This window comes from Corvus hawaiiensis, chromosome 15 (genome assembly GCF_020740725.1).
Source record: "Corvus hawaiiensis isolate bCorHaw1 chromosome 15, bCorHaw1.pri.cur, whole genome shotgun sequence".
NCBI classification, from domain to species: domain Eukaryota; kingdom Metazoa; phylum Chordata; class Aves; order Passeriformes; family Corvidae; genus Corvus; species Corvus hawaiiensis.
In genome coordinates this window covers 14227678-14237989 of record NC_063227.1, presented here as the reverse complement: position 1 = coordinate 14237989, position 10312 = coordinate 14227678, and positions in this window count along the sequence as shown.

Below are 10312 nucleotides of genomic sequence, written 5' to 3'. Positions count from 1 at the left end.
GAGAACTGAAAATATGATGTGGTTCAGATCTCCGGTTCTTCATCCTGTCTGTGTTGTGGTATCCCAAGATTCTGGTCTCTAACTGGAGGTCTGAGAATGAGAAGTTTGGGCCTGTAATCCAGCAGCTAAAAAATTGGCTGACTTTGAGAGCTGTCATTCTCTGGGCTATTTTGAAGCTATATTCTTTATGCCATTTGCAAATTGTTCATGTGTATCTAACTTATCTCACCTGTCTGCCAGGCTGTCATGATGTCTTAATATAGACCAATAGTTTAAAATTCACATAGCTGGATGAAAGCAGTGTGCAAGCAAGCAAGAATTTAAGTTGTTAAGAGAGGAAAGTGTTGTTGGACACAATGAGATGATGTCAAATGGAAAGAAGAGGTTATTCCATGAATAGAGAAATCTTTCAGCACTGTTTCAGACTACATAAAATAGCTATCCTTATGGAAATCTCTTTCAAAAGGAATTAATGATCATCTCCGCTTTTTAATGCATTGTTTATTTTCTAAAGAAAACATGAAGAAGGCAAACAGATTTACAGAGACAAAAACCAACTTTATCTCTACTAAAAGGAAGAAGAGTTTGTGATCTGGAGTGGGATGTTTAGTTCAGACAGAAGGCACCAGCTAATAGCACAAATAATTAAAGAATATTCTTTTGTAGGTGTTCGGTTAACCAGTCTTTATGAATGTCTCTTTAAGTAGATCTCTGCTTTGTTGAAAACTGTTAGATCTTTTCCTTTTTAATGGTGCTGGTGTGCTAATGAGAGCTAGCTGCAGGGAAGTGTTCTGAGGGAAGGAAGCGTATTGGGAAACACACTTTTCATCATGTAGATAGTTTTTTACTGTGGGTAGCAATTAAAACTGGTTTAGTCCAGGGGTTAACAAGAAGGAAAAATCCCCCAAAACCTTCAACTTGCCATCGTATTTCAAGGGTCCTAAGAGAAAAAAAGGCTCCTCCTATTTCACATGAACGTTGTAAATCCAGTCTTTTGGGGTTTAAACAGTCTGAGCTGTTACGAAGTCAAAACTAAATGCTTTTACTGTAGAAGAGGTAAACAATGTTGGGACAGATATTAATATCCTGTGACTTGAGAGCTAAATGACTTCTGGTTTTGGCATGTTTAGATATGGCAGACATTTTAGAAATAAGCACTGCCAAGGTCTGATTATTGCAAACTAATTACAGCTGTTGAAGCTGAAGCTCAGGAAGTGTGAAGTGCCTTCAAGAATTGCAATTCCCTGGAGATGTGATTAGCTCACAATTGCCACCCTGGTAGTTCTGCTTGGAGCTTTCTTGTGTAAGAAAAGCAGACAGGATTGACAGATAAGCCTTGGTTTTATCTGAGCTGCAAATTGTCACAGGCTGATTCACCCGAGTAGAAAACTGACAAACCAGTACAAGAATAGGGTCTTGCATGGAAAGTTTTAGAGAAATTTTAGCTATTTACCTGGAAAGTGGGATACAATATTCTGCAGTGCTGTATACAGAAATGTACATCAGTGATTGTGTTCACTCCTTGGCTGATAGAACACAAGGGCAGTAGCCTTTTAATGCAAGCCTGTGCTTCTGCCTGTGTGACCTTGGTATTGACTCATCTCTGTGAATAATACTCTTGTGTAGATGCTTGCTATGCCTGTGGACTAGAGTTTGCAAGCACTCGCCCTGGGGTTTTTTATTCCTGTGGGTTTTTTGGTCTGGTTTTTAAGTCACAGTCTTTTAGCACACAGTAAAAGAATATCCAAGGTGAGGACAGAATAGAACTATGTTATTTAACCTGTCAAACTTACTCTTCAAACTGTTACAGAGAGATGAAGCTTCTGAGCTGAAGGCCTCCTCACATGGGGCACTGATGGCATGTTTGAATTGCTAATCATAAAGCCTCTGCATACTGATAAGAATTTAGGCCAGCACAGTTACTAAGCATATGCAGACTCTTCTAATCTTCTGCCTAGAAGAAGGAGATATTTGCAATAAAGCAAATTACTAGTATTCCATGTAGAAGGAATAAAAATGATGCCTGAGAGGGAGCTAGGGGATTTCAGAGATGATGGGAGACTGGAATTTCGCTTTGAGTCATTGAACTAGGAACTTGCTGAATTTTTTTCCCCTTATTGCTAGCCTTGCAAGTAGGTGGGATTTAACATGAACTTAGAAGAATTCTTTTACCTTCCTGGAATTTAGACTATCTGGTGGCTGAGTTAAGAGACACAGTGTGGGAGCAGAATGGGTTCATGGTTAGAAAACAATAAAGAGGACTGTGGCAGGGATAAAGATAATGATCTCCCTTATCTGGCTTTTCATTTTCTTCAAGATGTTTTCTTTTGGTTAAGCAAGACAATCTATCAAACTTCAAAGCTTATTAGAAAAATTCTTCAGGGCTTTTTGCTTGCTGCATGGTGCTAATGTGTTTTAGAGCTGTTAACTATCCTGGTTTTGAGTTATATCAGGGCTCCTGTAATAGCCTGTATTTCCTACATGCAAGATGGTAAATAAACCCTTGTGGAAATCAAGAGTTTGTAAATAACGTGACTCAGGATCAGGTTCTACCCTAAGCTTTCTGTTCTGGGTGAGCATTAGTGCAGAGTATACCATGAAGCTGGTAGTAAAGGGACTTCTCTGGCTGTTTAGCTGAATACAAAAATGAAAAAACAGGGGGATAGTCTTAATACCAAGAGCTGAATCAAGGTTTTACTGCTCTTTTAACTATGAGGATAAGAATAGAACTAATTGCTGGAAATACTAGTTGGCTAACACAGGCTAGTTGGCTAACCTTTTTTGAGTCTACAGAAACACCATCTTACTCTGAGTTCAGAAAACATATCTATAACTTTCTGCAAATAGTATCTAAAACCTAGCCTAGTCTAAAAAGGCCACTTTAGGCTTGCTGAACTCAATAAAATATATATTAAATAAAATATCAACTGTAATCTGAATATGTTGGGGAAAACTGGACTGTCAATCTTTTTTCTCTATTTTTTTTCCTAGTTTGATTAGGTGATAGAGGTCTGAGCCCAGCAGCAGCAGCAGCAATGTTTGATTTGTATTGGCAGTGTTATTTTTGCATGAAAGAGATGGCTGTATTCTCTAGGGATTATGAGATGCTGTGTTTGTGAAGCAACATGTTAGGTATTAAGCCTCCTAGCTCTGTATCTGTGCTTCTGGAAGAAGCATATTAGGAAACAAGGATTGCAAAAAGCTTTATGGATCAACAAATCACACTGGTATTGCTGTTTCATAAACTTCAGATCAAACTGTACATTAGTTAGGATTTTTGTCTTGGCTGCTGTACTTGGAAAACTATTCAGGAGTGTCATTGCTCTGAAGGCTAGAAACCTTCTAGTTTCCAGTCTGAGAGAATTCAGTTTATATGCATTTCTTCATCTACCTACTTTAACCTTTAACTTAAATTATTCTTTTAAATACCCGATCTTTACTCTAAACTGCATTTATATAGGATAGTCATACCCTCTGGTGAGCTGTTCTTTTTTCTCATGTAATAGTCTCTTCATTCTTCTGCCAATAGCTTTTTTTCCTGTGCATGTTTCAGTCTCACTTAACTTTTAAAAGTATGAATAACATAATAATGACAAAGATTAATGTTTTTCAGTCTCTCCTGGAAAGGCCTGGTTTAATTCTGTCTAGCTGCTCATTTACTTTTTTTACATTTTTATCCCATTGGTGGCTCATCCTGTGACTGGTGACTAATATGCCTGGGTTTCTTTGTGACATCTGCAATTGATGAGCTTATAGCTTCTAGCAGAATTCCCTGTTATTAGTCCTCTGGTGAGCTGAAAATTATCAAGAGCTGAACATGTAAGAGTTGGCCCTGTCATGTTAGTGACCTAGATAATGTTCTTAATTTTGCTTGTAGCAACTTTGTAGGACTTCTCAGACACTTTGTAAATCTGGGGGAAAGAGAATGATCGCAATTGTCGGTTTTCTTAGCTATGGATGAGGTTAGTAAATTGCATTGTAAAGAAATAAACCACAAAGTCAGGACCTCCAGAGCTGCAGCATCTTTAAAGTGAATTAATAAGGAAGTGCCACACCTCCATATGCCTGATAATTTGTACAAGGTGCGTGGCTCGTACGAACCCTAGAGGTGCTAGAAAGGAGGAACTGAAGGCATCTGAGGCTTCCCACTGAGGCGGCCACTTTGACTCTCTTTTACAACCAAGTCTAACCGTCTTCTAAACTTCAAGGAAATCTGAGGGCTTTAATTGACAGTTTATGAAGGTTTGTGACTAAGGACAAAGTATTATTCATTTTGTGTCTATCTCCCAATGAAACATGAAGATAAATAGAGATAATAGCCTCTGGGTATGGCCCTCAGTTGGTTGTTCCAGTACCCTTTGAACTTGTGAAGAACAGGAGAAAATCTGATGAATAATAATGAGTTTGGCCTATGTTCCTCTTGAATACTGGGAGGCACAACACCTGGAGTAGGAAAAAAGAGGCAGCTGATGAGAAGGAAAAATGATGAAGGTATTGAAAAAGTGAGATCTGTGAAAAAGTCGCTCTATATTTAAGTTAGTTTTTCAGCAACGTATTAGCAGGCCCTCACCTATATCACCTTCAGCTGGGGCAGCAGTGCAAATTCAGTCATGTTTCTACAAACTTCACCTAAGGCCTTTGTGAATTTTTATTAGCTGAGAGTTCCCTGTGCTGTGCTGCACTAATGACTGTATCTGCCCTATAACTTATGAACACAAGAGACAACAATGATTGAACACTATTTGTTTAACTTATTACTGGTAGCTACCTTAAGTCCCCAGAATATTATATCCCACTATTTAGCAGGCATTTGTACACTGCTGTATATTTAACAGACCTTCAGGTTATAATTTCAACAATAAAGTGCACAGCTGGGTGGCATAGGGAAGGAAGTGATTGCCAACCAGAGTGTGATTCAACTGTTTGTTGGTTTGGTTTTTAATAAAATATTCAATGTCAGAACCATTTTATTTTTTAAAAGAGTAGCAGTAAGAACGCCAGGTTCCATGGGGACTGAAAGGAATGAGGGACTTGTCTTTACAAACAAGGTGTGGGCCTGTTGGAAGACAAAACTAGTACTGAGACATAAAAGAAACAATGGGAAGGATTCCACTGACTGATGAATGGAAAGAGATTTGTCTTTACAAATAAACTATAGGTCCGCTGAGAAATTGTTCCGGTTTGGCCAAATTTAGAAATATATATTCTGAGAGAAGGTGCAACCACCCCTCCCCCACCAGGTTCGGGAAAAATAAATTTTCCTAAAGGAAAGTGAAGGAGATAAAACTATTTATTTACCAAACACACGGGAAAAGAAAAATAATGCTAAATAATAAAATCGTTCGCTGTGGAGAAAAAACCTGGGAAAAGTGTTGGAGTCCTCCCTTTGGTCTCCTCAGAGCTGGGGCCAGGCCCTCTGTGCCCGGTGGAAAGTCCTCCTGATGTGCTCTGAGGTTGAAGCAGTCCAGTAGAAAAAGCAGAAAATCCAAAATTCCACGGAAGGAAAAGCAAAGTTCAACTCTCAGTCTCTCTCCAGAGAAAAAGAAACTGAAAAACTGGCCAAAAGCTGACTGGAAAGCAGCAAGCCAGGTGCCTCCTCCCTCCCCTGCCGCAGCTGGGGAAAAAAACCTGCTATCTCTATGTGACCTTGAACAAGCTGCAAACTGCTTTGAAAAGTTTTGCTGTTTTTCCTTCCCCCTCTCAGGCTCAGTTTAGAGGCATAGAAAGGCACAAAGTTAATTTCTGGGCATAGGGCAGCGACATGGGATACACATCATAAAGTCACCCCAAGACATAAATGAAATTGGATATTGAGAGATGAAAGAAACAATGAGAAGAACCATAAGAATTAAAATAAAGGGGGAGTTATACATTAGAAGGGAATTTTAGGTATTAGGCATTTTGGGAAGTCTGTACCTCTCAAGTACCTCAGCCAATGGGGAAAGAGTGAGGGAAATGGGGCCGGGAAATTAGGATAAATATGAGCTGAGCTGATATTATATATAATGATAAATATATGCTGAGCCCTCCAAAAATTTGAGAGACCCCAGGGGAAATGTCCCATGGCCTCTCCCTTTATTCAAAGAAAGTAACAGGACTCCTCTGTCTCCTTTTTGGACATAAACCTCTGGTGTTTGTGGATTAATTTTCCTGACAATTTGCGGGCTCTTGTCTGGGATATTTCCACCATCCAGGGCCAGAGGGCAGCGAGCAGAGCTGAAGGCATGCCTCACCCAGTTTCGGTGATCAGCTTCCCTTGGTGGCGGCCGGCACTGGGCGATTGATTGGGTTCCCGAGACTGTCCAGGTGTTGCAGTTTCGGAGACAGACAAGCGACAAGGCACACTGGGTTCATGCACAGCAGCCAACTTTTATTTAGTCTTCTTCCCCTTATATAGATCTGAAGGTCTGCATGGTCAATCCCTATTGGCCGAACCAGTTTCCACTTGGCCAATCAGCCAATGGCTGCTCTCTTCCTCAACGGCCTAGGCCTTCTCTCCAACAGTCCACACCGGTCAAGTTATATCATCGAGGTACTTATATAATTAGTACCTTTCAGTTATAAAATGGGTATTAATTATAATTGTGAGGCCTTCAGGCCAGTTGTTGGCCACCACAATAATTCCCCCTTTTTGTTTTTAAATATAAAAGCAGCATCTGTCATCCTGTCTCCAGGGCCCTTGGAGACAGGGTGACAAACACGACTCAACAGGCCTAGGCCCTTTTGGCCAGAGATCTATCCTGCTGTATCATTGGCAATGTAACAATCACATCCAAAATCTGTCAAATGGGATTACCAGTGATACAAACTCGAAGTGGCATGCGGCAGGCTTATTAACTTAAAAGTTACAATTTAACAACTTAACTCTATGAACAGGAAACTTTAGAACTATGGGAAACCTAAACAACAGGGAAAACAACTTGTCCAATTTGGGTTTTTGACTCCTAGAGATAAAATACTCAAGTCCTCATTTTATAAAGTCCTCATTTTATAAAATCTTCATGTTATTAAATAGATAAAAATCCATAAATAAACTTGTCATCTCAAAAGGTCCCATATCACCGTGTATCAATTGCACAAGTCGTTTGACTCACTGCTCCACAACATCTGCTGGATCCTCATCAGGGAGATGTTGTCTCTGGTCCTGAGCAGGACGTAGGGCAGGACAGACGCACCTGGCTGGTAACCACTATGTTCTGGTGTCCGTGGAAACACACGCATACCCACAACCCCATGTAATGAGGTCCCATTGACCTTCCCACTTGTTCATAATAATGTTTTTTATCATTACTTTAGGTTTGGGTGATTGGGCGCCACCGGATCACTGAAGTGACAGGGAATGATTTAAGATTACTTCGTTTTGGGATCGTTCTGGTACTGTTAGGTGGTTTAGGGTGTAAACAGCTTTTTCTATTCTATTCTGTGGGTTTTAGCCACACATTCCCCCTTTTTGTTTATCTAAGATGTGCTTTAAAATACCATGTGCTCGTTCTACAATAGCCTGTCCAGTTGGTAAATGGGGAATACCAGTTTGGTGTGATACATCCCACAGCTGCAGAAATTGCCTGGTTTTCTGGGAGGTATATGCAGGTCCCTTATCTATTTTGATGTTATGGGGGATGCCCAAAGCAGCAAAGGCTAATCACCAATGTGCAATGGCATCCCGACCCTTTTCTCCTGAGTGTACTGATGCCCACATTACTGATGAAAAAGTATCAATTTACAAATGCGTGTATTTTAGTCATCCAAACTCAGGAATATGCGTGACATCAGTCTGCCATATTTGTAAAGCTTTTAGGCCACGGGGATAAACTCCCATTTGTGGTGGAGCACTGTGGCCCTAGCAATCAGCACAAGTGTTAACTATGTTATGAGCCTCTGTGTTCAACAGCATAAATTGCCTCTGTAGAGCTCGAACACCTTGATGGAAGAAGGCGTGCGAGGCTTTTGCTTGTGAAAGTGTCTGGTTGTGGTGCTGTCCAGTCAGGGCTAGCTAGGTGATCTGCTCGTGCATTGCTCTCTGTAATAAAACCTGGAAGATTAGCTTCTAATGTGAAGGATGTAGTAAGGATGATTTCTTGCTTGAATGGTATGGCACAAGGTTTTGAGTAGGCCAAATAATTGGGCATTGTCAACTTCCTTTACAGAGCTCGGTCTAATCTCTGTGTGATGTCTGCAACATAGGCAGTCAGTGACTATGTTTAAGGGAGTATGGGGAAAATGCTGAAAAGCCATAGCTACGGCACGTAGCTCAATGTAGCGGATTCAGTTCGTAAACCGGGCGGAAACACCGATTAGAGTGTAGTGGTTGGTTCAAAATATCCATTACTTACTTATTTTCCTTCTGTGAGATAAGAATTAGGAGAAAGCAAAGCAGGCACAAAACTTAAAAGAATATAAAGAAGTTTATTAACAGACCTAAAAGGAAGGAAAAAAAAGTCAGACTAAACCTTCAGAACACTTCTCCCCCCACCTTTCTCCCTTCTCCCACTGACAACGTGAAAAAACAACCCTTGAGATGATTTTCAGTCAGTTTACCACCACTATAATAATCTTTTTCAGTTCACTTAGAAGAGGAGTCTCTCTTGCTCATGCTATGGAGACATGTCCACAAGAGGTTCTCTCATGGCTTCAATGTCACAGCGAGACAGCCACCGTGGTTGGTTCTCTGCCCGCATGTGAGAGTCCCTTCCCCCGACTTACAGCTTTCTCCACAACTGCTTTCAAGGGTCCAATCTTGAGCTACTGGGGTACCATTTTAAGGTTGAGCTGTTCAGAAACAAAGGTTCTCTTCACCTATCTCTGGGAGCATCTTCAGCTCCAGGAACAGAGGCCCTCCTCCTCCCCTGGGAGCAAGGGTCTTCATCACTTTCATCTCTCTCTGTTCAAGCTCATCATCAAATCACAGCTACTTCAACATTTGCTTGTTTCAGCACAGGTACTTTTGCTCACAATTGCAGTTTGAACGCTCCCCCCCCATGCTTTCATGGAATTACAACAGGTACTCTGATGTATCATAGTCCATCACCATAGCTTTACAACAGAATTTCAGCTTCTGAGCTTGAAGCATCTCCTCTCTTGGGGTTTCAGCTCTTCCTTCTTTGGTGTCTTTATGGTGTTCTCTTCACATGCCTTCACCTTTCCCTTTCCTTTGACTTGGGAGAGGATTGATGTCTGCAGGCTTCATCTGCTCTTGAGGAATCTTACAGCACTAGAAGGGTTAATCTCCCCCTGGCCCCGCAGCTGGAATTCGCCTCTCGCTGTTGGTCACATGATCTTTTCCGGGCAGCAGCCTCAGATGAATTTTCAGCCGCTCTGGCAATCTTAGCCAAGCCGCACCATGGCTGACCCGGCCGGGCCGCGCTGAGCAGGGCCTGCCTGCCCAGAGCAGGGCTGCAGGGGTTGGCCTGCACGGAGCAGGGCTGCGGGTGGAACAGGGCCACACGGCTCCAGGATAGCTGTCTCCCGGCCGGCCCATGCCGAGCAGGGCCCAGCCCGGCCCCACTGGGCTGCGCGGGCCCCCAGTCACCTGTCCAAAAGCCGGAAGCAAGAGAGCTTTCCTGGGCTTTGTTCATTCTTAAATGTGGATCACAGGGGCGTATCAAGCTTCTTAAGTGGTTTAAAGAAGTTGCCAATATTCAAACTAGCCAGTTGATTGATTCTGTTGGGTCATAAAGGAAGCTATAAGCACCTCTTTGCAAGAGAATCACTTCTGTGGCTGAAGCCCTCTTTACTAAAAACCCAAACTATGCTAAACCATGACACTCAACTAACTGAGGTGACCCATTTTCATGCACTCACTGTCTTCCTTCCATGTCACAATTGCTTTTACCATTTTTCCCAAATCATCAGTGAATACAGTAAGGGAGTTCTACTATTCAGAAGTTTCAGGGATATTGCAGTGGTCTGACTCATTTGCAGCAACGTATGACTCGGTAGATGGTAACTGATTTGCCCAGAGAAATTTTGTAAGGCACTTTGCAAAGCAGTGCTGTTGGCATAACACCATCCAAATTCCTCTTGCATTACAGGAATAATGATTTTTGAAGGATCTTTTGTAGAGGGATTCCTTGTGGAACAGGAGCATATGCAGCAACGTATGACTCGGTAGATGGTAACTGATTTGCCCAGAGAAATTTTGTAAGGCACTTTGCAAAGCAGTGCTGTTGGCATAACACCATCCAAATTCCTCTTGCATTACAGGAATAATGATTTTTGAAGGATCTTTTGTAGAGGGATTCCTTGTGGAACAGGAGCATATGATACCCCAGGACAGTCTGGGCAGTCTGGGCTCCCCAGGGCTGCTGCAGAA